The sequence below is a fragment of the Limulus polyphemus genome, unplaced genomic scaffold (assembly GCF_000517525.1).
Source record: "Limulus polyphemus unplaced genomic scaffold, Limulus_polyphemus-2.1.2 Scaffold201, whole genome shotgun sequence".
Lineage (NCBI taxonomy): Eukaryota > Metazoa > Arthropoda > Merostomata > Xiphosura > Limulidae > Limulus > Limulus polyphemus.
In genome coordinates this window covers 745,263-755,748 of record NW_013665811.1, presented here as the reverse complement: position 1 = coordinate 755,748, position 10,486 = coordinate 745,263, and the positions used below count along the sequence as shown (strand labels likewise).

The following is a 10,486-nucleotide window of genomic DNA, read 5'->3' as shown; positions in this document are numbered from 1 at the left end:
TTTATATAATAACATTTCATTACATAAACATACTGTATCTGTGTATATAATAACATTCCATTACATAAACATACTGTATTTGTGTATATAATAACATTCCATTATATAATTCATCTACCTTCCTCTTGAACACTTGTACATACAAACATTGGTCACTCGCATTTCAAAGTGATCTGGATTTCAATTAACAACATCGTTCATATTCGCAAGAAATAAGTGATACCTGTTAATGACAAGCAGGACTGACCTTGTTTTAATATAATTTCATAAAATTGAACTCTATGGTTAATATTAGCAACGACAAATTATGATCAAATAAACCTCTTAATTAACGGGAATTTTTATAATACTGACCCCAATGACGACTGGAAAGACAGATTGAGATAGTTTTTCTCTCTCTCTCTATGTGTGTGTGTGTGCCAATTCCTCATATTCTCAAGAGAATGGTGCAAAGTACATAATCATGAAAGTACGGAAAATATTTTAATATTTATAAATATGGAACACTTATCACTGAAACTTTACAGAAGTCAAAAATAGCACATTGATTGGACTTTCTCCTCACATTTAGAGCCTCAAACTTTGTTCAATTCATTTGTCCAACAGATATTTTCCTTTAATATATATAGGCTTTGAATTTTCACATTTTCAAACCCTGATATGAAAATAGAAAAGTAACTTGTAAAGTGTTACGATAAAATATTTTACTGAAAGTAATAACAAAAAAATAATAATTCTAAAACACATGAATAACGTTATCCACAAAATAGCCGGGCTGCTTATTTGTGGATGCAGAAAACTATTTAGGTGTTTGTATAGCAGTCTATTTCAAAGAATAAACAAAGAAAAAATAGCAACAACTCTTCAACGAATAATATGCAGTAGTATATTTAACGTCGATACAATCAGGGAAACGCACCGACGGGCCCCAAAGTAATGCAGAAAAACTAATACATTTCTATACCTATAACTGATAAAAAAAAAAGTGCACCGAGTAGTTTGAAGCGTTAAATACGCTTCTATTAACTTATGAGCACTTGTTTTTCTTTCTTTTTGTTTACACTGTATAGATATATCTCATTTTTTTCAAATTACCAAAACGCCATCTGTAGATTTTTATTTCAAGTAAACAAGTGGCTCTAGCAATACTCGTCTGATGTCGTAGCTTTAGGTTACTAAGTAATATACATGTTGGACATGTGTATAAAACTGACAAATACCTACAAAAACATCTTGTGACTAACTGAAAGCTAGAGTGAACGGAAGTGTGTTTTTAGAAGTACACATGGTTACATAGCATTCCAGATGTGAAAAAGGCATTTAAAAGTTTTTGCTTCTATAAAATTAATATTATACAAACTCTAAACTATTCTGAACTCGTCTACACCATCTATCGGTTGCCAATTGTTCTGTACTTCTTTTTTTTTTTACAGCAAATTTCGTTGAAATAGTTCAACTCTACTGTGTCAACAGATGGCATCACCATCACAAAAGTAAATATTAATAAATGTATTTCTTGCTTACATACGCTAGCTCAGGGAACCCATTAAGGTAACAAAAACTGTATAAACGACACTGTTAGATAATGTTCTCCTTCTTTATTTTGTATTTAAATCACTGATCACCTCATTACATGCTGGTTGCATATCCTGCCTTGTGAAAAGTAATTAACTCATTTCACTGATTAAGTACTTGTGTCTAAATTCAAAGCCGAAGTTCTATAAAAAAAGTGAAAATGTGTCCTATTTTAGGGGCTTTGTTTACACCCTTCTCGAGCAAAATACCTAAAACAAGATAGCCCATGTATACCGCCGGACAGTTTCCAGTTACCATATAAAATTTATGGTAATCTAGCCAGTCAACTCTGGGTGATACCCACACACAATGGATCACTTTTAAAGTAAGATATATATATATATATACTAAATATTAGTAATTGTTTATCTTCATTTTCAATAAAAACTGATGCAGTTACATCTTCGACAATATCCTGCAATTAAACTATGTTAATTTTACAGTAATTAATTAGTGTATCTAACTTTACCTCTGAGATTTCATTCTTTTTTTATGGAATCTTAATTTAAGGGTTATTTTTCAAAACTTTTGTTTAGCAATATATAGGCTAAGACAAAGTTATTTCAATCGTTGTAACTGATAGAGTACCAGTCATATCTAGTTGTAGATACAACTGATTTTGTAACGCTTGCCTTATTGTGTTTATATAAAAACTCATAATTTAACTTTCTGCAGATGACTTTTGTTTTCGTCACAAAACACACTTACAACTTTTTTTAACCCACGAAACAGTAAATATTTTAGTAGAGTTTATGAGGTTGTGAAACGTACATAGGCCGTTTCTCTAAATCATGATACAAATAGACTGCCATTTCGTATTGAGATTCTTTATACCGATACATAAGCTACAGTAGTGATTCAGCCAGACATATCGCTGTGCCACTGGGGAGCTAGTGATACCGCCAGACATATATGCATTGAAGGAAGATTTTACTGCTGACAGCAGCGAAATGAACAAAACAAACCCCACGTGACCGGCACGTGATGATTTCAATTGTTTGTAGAGTTTGTGTTTACAGTCCATGATCATGTTGGGTTTACGGTCGAAAACATCGTTAACAGCAAAGGTACTCCCCCCCCCCCCAAATCATGCATTCTAGCCTTTATAAGAAAGACTGTACGAAAAGTATGTATAATTAGCTATACTCATTACCATATTGATTTTCAGTTTCGCTCTGATCGGAAGTTAATAACTGAAGTTTTATGTTACAAGTTTGTAAATCTAAAATAATTTTGTATGCCACACAAAAGCCTAAATAATAATTGAACCTGTGGTAGTAAACAGTCAAGAAATACAATTAGACTAATAACTAGTTTTCTTATTTTTCTTTAATTAAAAAAATCAGCTTTTCACTTAATGCGTGTATAATGGCCTGAAGCCCCAGACTGAAATCCCTATACAACGTACAATCTTTAAAATTTTATAAATGTATTATAGGCATTCTCGTGTGATACGCATTTACAGTAGGTTTTTGTATGAAAATTTACTGTTTATTGTACATGAACTTATATCTAGTTTTGAAGGAAGTGCCCCCCCCCCCAGTGGCACAGAGGTATATCTTAGGACTTACAACGCTAGAAACCGCGTTTCGATACCCGTGGTGGGCAGAGCACCGTTGTGTAGCTTTGTGCTTAACTTTAACAAAACAAACAAATTGAGGGAAGTAGCCTCGATATGCGTTTCAGCCATTTCTGCGAATATTTTATAACGTACTTGACAGAGGTGTATCGCATTTGACTGAAAGATTAAGTGTAACGGTACGATTAAAATGTTTTTGAAATATCTTGGAGTTTTTAATTATGCACAAAGCTACACAAGGGCTATCTGTGCTCTGCCCACCACGGGTATCAAAACCCGGTTTCTAGCGATGTAAGTCCGCAGACATACCGCTGTGCCATTGGGGGGCGGAGTAACTGAAAAAAAAAACTTATTGTCTTTAATCACACACCGTAAACACAAAATAAAATTGGAATCATCACGTGCCGCTCACTTTTCGAGTTTATTCAAACCAAATTATTGTCGTTGCTTTTCAGTTCACGTTATATTAAAAATACCACTCATCTCAGTTGCATTCAATAAATAACTCAGCCACTTTTACAAACTATTTAAGTAACTTTTAACAATTTGCTTGAACTTCGAGTTTAATGAGCGTCTGAATTTAAGCCCTACAGTTTAATGTGCATCTGAAGGTTTTATGTCACAAAAGAGAACAATATAGATCTCGTGCAAGAAAGCACGAGCTCCACAACTAATGGTGTTGCACGCGACCATAAAGTAGCATGTCTCTTTCTTTACGTATTAATTGTGTTTGTGATCAATTTAGTCAAATTTGCCTACCACGTAATTATCGTGTATAAGCAGTAATGGAGAAAACAGACCTTAAACTCCCGGTAATTACTTAGGGAACACGAACGTTCCAAGCCTAATCAGCATGTAGTTTCTCATTTAGAAAATATGAAAACTGTAAAATACCCGGAGCTAATAAAAAGTAAACATAAGGTGACCATATTGACGCACTTACATTTCGTATTTAGAATGACTAATTACAACAATAAATGCGAACCGTGCTGCAGTGTCTCATTTCCTTAAGAGAAAATATGTAACTGTGGGCAATGGCTAATCAAGTCTAAGCAATAATTTAAACAAGAATGCAGAGAGGCGGTAGCCAATAGCAACGGAACGTGTTTTGTACGTACGTAGTTATATATAAAAACGATTCAGGAAAATGGTTTTCATGTTATTTTACCTAAACCGGGGAAGAGAGGGCTGAACTATTCTTAGCTGGCTTGTACATTTTGCGATATTATAACATCCTATTATCCTTTGCACAACGTTCTTTGTTGGAACTCCTCCGCCATTAACAACGTGTATAAGAGCCAGCGCTGGAATTCACCGAGATTGATTTTCTTTGCCTTTCTCTTTTAAAACACTTTACATCGCTCGGCATTTCTACCATAAAGACCTTTGGGTCATTTAGTTTAGAATACTGTCAGCACGCTCTAATGTAGCTCCAGTTATTGGCTATTTCTATGGAATTTATATATATCTTTGCAAAGTGGTACGCCTATTGCAAATGAAATTTAACAGAAAAAAAGACGAAAATTCCCTAGAGCCTTGTTGCCATGGGAACGGAGAGTCTTCATTTTTTACATCCTCTGTTCGACAGCGCGGATAAAAAAATATCTTAGTACCGTCAGCAGCTAGACGTCCTCAGTAAATGCCGACATTAAGCAAATGGGTAGAGACGGTGACACTTTGAATCGCTCTCCTTCTCATCCACCATCTTAAACATAAAAACCTTTCTGCGTTACTTGATTGCAGTGAGTTTCAATTAAGATTAATATAGAAGCAGAAGGCGTGTTTTAGATGAAAAAATCCTTGTACTGTTCTTTTAATTTGCCTCTGTATTTGACCTGAGAGATTTAAAGATAAGCTTCGAAAGTACTAATCAGATTGAAAATATTTTCATAATGCCGTTTTCAAACAGAATGGCTCTCTCAGTTGAATCATGGATACAGAAAGGTTTCTATAAGGAAATTCAACGGACAGAAGCGAGAAATACCATTTCTATTAAGTTTATTCAGCCTTCGATTCGACGTACGGAAGCATTAATGACACCTGCTTAGTCAAATATTGTCGGTTGAGTAATTTCGTTGGAGAGTTATATGGCAACGATAATGTGATTAGAAGTAAGAGAAATTATCAGTGTGACATGATAAAACCGTGTATAACTTTACGAAAAACTAAAATAACTCCATGGTATTACTGTAACAATGAAATATCTAATAATGATACGTACTTTAAACAAACGAACTTGTAATTTAATTTGTTTCAGTTAAACCTAATTATTCGTAGAGATTCGTTCATAAAACTTGTCTTTCTTTAACTGTTTATTGTTTGTTACTATCCTGACATGAATGTTCTCATGATAGGCTCAGTTACAAGGTGTAAAGATTTGCTACAATACTACTGGGAACAGTGTAATATTTATTGCTTGTTCTCTGTTTCCAGATCTGTTAGAAATAACACTTCATTTCTTATTTTTCCAATGTCACAGAGAAAACTGGTATTCTTTGTGATCTCAGTGTTAATTGTAAGTTAAACTATAGTTCGAACCCAACGGTTTTTGGTATATTTCAGATAACTGAACTCGAATATTGTTTCAGTAAATTTCAGAGCACGTCATAGAGTCAGTTAGCTAGCTTATTTAAAATAATTCCAAATCATGTTCTGGTTTCAAACCTTTTATTGATATATATATATATTGTATGGTTTCTATTTGTGACCTCATGTATTTATCCTTGTTCACTTCCTTTCTTATCCTTAAAAGTTAATCTACAGAGACCTTCAATCATAGTTTATCGACGTTTATATCCAAACCCACCTTCCTATTCATATCCATTTATCCAGGCTTGTCTATCTTACCAGTTTGTATCTGTTCATCCAAACTCACCTTCCTGTTCATATCCATTTATCCAGGCTTGTCTATCTTACCAGTTTATATCTGTTCATCCAAGCCAGCATTCTTGTACATGACACCAATTTGTTGAAATATATTTATATCTATTTATTCAAACCCATGACATATGTATATATTACCTCGTTACATCCGTTTCTCCAAAACCACATTGTTGACCATATCCACTTACCCAAATTTACCTATCGTACCTGTTCATCCAAACCCACCTTCTTATCCATATTCACTTATTCAGACTTATCCATTTTACCTGTTTATATCGTTCATCCAAACGTACCTTCCTGTTCATATTCACTTACTCAAAGTTAACTATCTTACCTGTTTATATTCATCCAACCCACCTTCCTGTCCATATCAACTTATTCAGACTTATCAACTCCTATCTACTTGTATCCCTTCATCAAAACCATATACTCTGAGTCATATCATATCCGTTCTTTTAACTTTAGCTATCTATATACATATATATAAATATACATCCATACATATACATAAATATCAGTATCTGTCCACCAAATCTATCAATCTGTGTGTCTGTTAACCAAAGCTATCAATCTGTGTGTCTGTTAACCAGATCTATCAATCTGTGTGTCTATTAACCAAATCTATCGATATTTGTGTTCATCCACCAAGTCTATACTGCCTGACTGTTTGGGATCGACCACTGACCATATTACTATAATACTATCAGTGTATTTATCGATGGTTCTTCCAAATCCAATTACGTATCCGACTTGTTATCTAACAACCAAACAGTCTTTATCTTTGTATTTTTCACTTTTTATTACCTATTTATGTACCTATCTATGTTCATCAAAACGTAGTAACACATCTTTTTCATTTCCAGTACTATACCCGTCTGTGTCTACTCATAAGATGTAGCGTCTGTACACACAGGAGTTAACCACGAATTCATCCAAGTCTATAAGCCAAAGCTATAGCTAACTCTTTATATCAGTTCATCCAAGCCAGCCTTCCTGCTCATGACACCCATTTGTCGAAATTTACCTTCCTCTTCATATATACCAAATCTTACCTGTGTGTTTCAACCCACTAAACTTAGTTATCTATTTATCAGTTTGTGCCTCTCATCCACACAACGTATCTATTTGGGTATACATTCACTACACACTTACGTTTTCCACCCATTTTCTGAACCTACCATCTTCTTACCACGAATCCACTCAGATGTATTGTACGTCTTAATACTGTTATACCGTTAGTTTGTGCCTCTCATCCACACAACGTATCTATTTGGGTATACATCCACCACACACTTACGTTTTCCACCCATTTTATGAACCTACCATCTTCTTACCACGAATCCACTCAGATGTATTGTACGTCTTAATACTGTTATACCATCAGATTGTGTCTCTCATCCACACAACGTATCTATTTGGGTATACATCCACCACACACTTACAATTGTGGTTGATTAATCCATTAGTATCCAGTATTGAAATATAAGAAAGTGTTATAACCAAAAAATAAAATGTCATAGTGTCATGAACAGGAAATTCGGTATATTCTGGTTGGCTGGGACATTCTTACACAGACAGTTAAATAAGTTGTGCAGATAAAACTACAGGCAACTAAATTGATAACTGTGGTGGACAAGCGCGTACAAGGTGATAGTTTTAGTGTACATAAACAAACTGATGGTATAACAGTATTAAGACGTGCAATACATCTGAGTGGATTCGTGGTAAGAAGATGGTAGGTTCATAAAATGGGTGGAAAACACACTGAAAACTGAATTTGTTTGAAAAAATTGCCAATAAGCTGTCACAATTTGTTAAGCACAAAGCTAAACAATTGGCTATCTGTGCTCTGCTCACCGCGGGTATCGAAACCCGATTTTTAGCGTTATAAGCCGTCGGACTTACCCCTGAATCACCAGGAGCATATTTATTATGTCCAACAGTTAATATCTATTGTATCGTAGCCTAATGCGTACAAGCATGATATATTCAATAATAGTTAAATTAAAGAAGAAAGGTCCACTTTTCGAAAGCGCTCAGGTTATAGGGTTTTTATCATATTATATCAAGGCTTCTTGAATCTACGTGTTTTCATGAATAGTTACAAAGAAAGATTTGTTATTGTTATTATTAAGAACAAAATAAAACGCGAGCTACAAGAAGTTATGAGTCTTAGTTAAGTTGTACTTTTGTGTTGCAAGTCAAAAAGTACGCTGTTCTCGTAGTGTTTAAAAGTTTTTTGCACCCTAGTTTTATTCACACAGTGTGTAAACAAATTTAGAAAATAGTTCATGTAGGTTATACACACGAAAAATTAGCAAACAGCATATTATTTACCAATAACTGGTCATGACTATATAACTGTATAAAACATATTTTAAGCAATAAAAATCAAATATGTGATTATACGCTTTTGATGAAACACGACATTTTTCAAATATGTTTTTACCTATCTTTTTGTGTGCTAGTAGTGACCCCAATATGATTGTGCAAAAATGAAAGGAAAATATTCAATTCATATAAAAATATACGTCAGTATCCGAAACATTAATATTTACTTTGTCAACAACACTGTTTAAAATTTAAAAAAAAGTTTTGATGACCTTTTAATAAAAAAGAATCAACCGTGATTTAACAATATTGTTTTGATCAATATATGTTGTCGTAAAAGACGTTTACTAACAAACAGACCTCCTCCTCTGTTCTCACCTCTTCACAGACATAATTAAATAGCATTCGAACAAAACTCATGCATATATTCTTTGGTATAATTCACAGGGGTGCAACAGTCTGACCAATCTTAGAAAATGTGTCACCATAATTGCAATTAAGCAGACTCGTTTCTTAAAAAAATATATATTACTGAAACTATGGTAGGCTTTAAGACGTGCAATGAAACCTAAAGCTGTCGGAAGCAATAACTGAAGAACAGACTAACAAGTATAAGAAGGGAAAAAGACACGTTGTGTTTGATATATAACACGAATACAACCTAGTCGCCTGATCCCTCCCACTATTACAGCTCTCTCGTGCCATTTCAACTGAGTCTGTATAGCTTCTGTGTCTGTATGTCATGTTGCTCGGTGATGTTTATTACCATCAGAGCAGCGGGCAGTTATGGAAATAAGAGTATGAAGCGCCAGCTGCACATTTGGAAAGAGAACTAAATACGAGCTTGTTATGTGAAGAACAGCAGATACAGAAACGGTACATTTGTTTGGTATATTCGCTAGCTTAGACTCTCTCCACGGGGCCATTTCGTTAGATGACGCTTATTGATTGGAGAAATCCACGACAATCCATACCTTGAAATTGGCTGCTGTCATAAAATAGGCCACCTCAGACAAAATTGGACCATAAAATATGCAAAAAGTCTCTGAGAAAAACTAGGAACGGATGACATGAGTGGGGGAGAGAAAATCGGAGATTTTTCTTCAGGTAAAGGTAAGCAGACGACCAGGCTCTGATTAAAAGTAAACGAAGATTTTAAAATACCGTAGTACCTACATCCGGGACCAGGGGGAAGCAATGAGGCACACATCACGAATAGAGAGATTATCGCTGTTTAAAACTGATGAAGTGAGCTGTTCCAGCCTTCGTGACGGCAGGTTATTTCTCAAGATACTGAAAAAAAAATTACATAAAGCGTATATAAAGTTTCGTTACATATAATATATTCACATACTTATCTTCGCTACACACACACTCTTTAAATAACAGCACACTTCAGCGTGAAATTGCTTGAAGGAAATGAAAAGAAATAAACGGAGATTTATTCTAAAACACCTTGTCTTATTGTAGAAGTTCAGTAAGTGATGGTTTGTTGATACCCAAGTCACGTGACTCAAGTAGAAAGGAATGTGTGCACATAAAAGTATGTGTGTGTTTGTGGGTATGTTTGAGCAAATTATGAAAAGGATTTCAAATAACTCAAACAAAATAACTGAAAACAGAAAAAGATAATTCACGCTAAATTGTCGTGGATGATTCTAGACAAAGTGCAAATTATAATTTTAAGAATTCCCATTAGAGAAATTTTTACTAATTCTAATCAAGTCAGGACTAAGCAGCTGTGACTAGGTGCAAATGTTTCATACTAAGCCAGCTATGAATATATATTTACATGATGCAACTATTTAACATTTTGTAGTTAGACCGAAAACTACATTTACACATTACGCCAATACATAATTATTTATTTTGTATGTATGTGATAACTAGTTTTCACTATGAATAAATATAAATAATTCATACCAGACAAATATGAATAAATATCAGCATTTCACACCAGACAACTTTCGATAACTAGTTTTCATTATGAATAAATATAAATAACTCATACCAGACAAATATGAATAAATATCAGCATTTCACACCAGACAACTTTCGATAACTAGTTTTCACTATGAATAAATATAAATAACTCATACCAGACAAATATGAATAAAT

The 10,486-nt window shown here is 34.1% G+C and overlaps 1 long non-coding RNA gene across 1 annotated transcript in view; it reads right to left on the bottom strand.

Moving 5' to 3' along the window:
* Positions 1-10,486, bottom strand: part of LOC111085013 — an 83,659-nt gene that overhangs the window by 2,849 nt on the left and 70,324 nt on the right. The window contains exon 3 of the long non-coding RNA XR_002609875.1: positions 9,541-9,661. This is a non-coding gene — a long non-coding RNA (uncharacterized LOC111085013). The remainder of the gene's footprint in view (positions 1-9,540; positions 9,662-10,486) is intronic.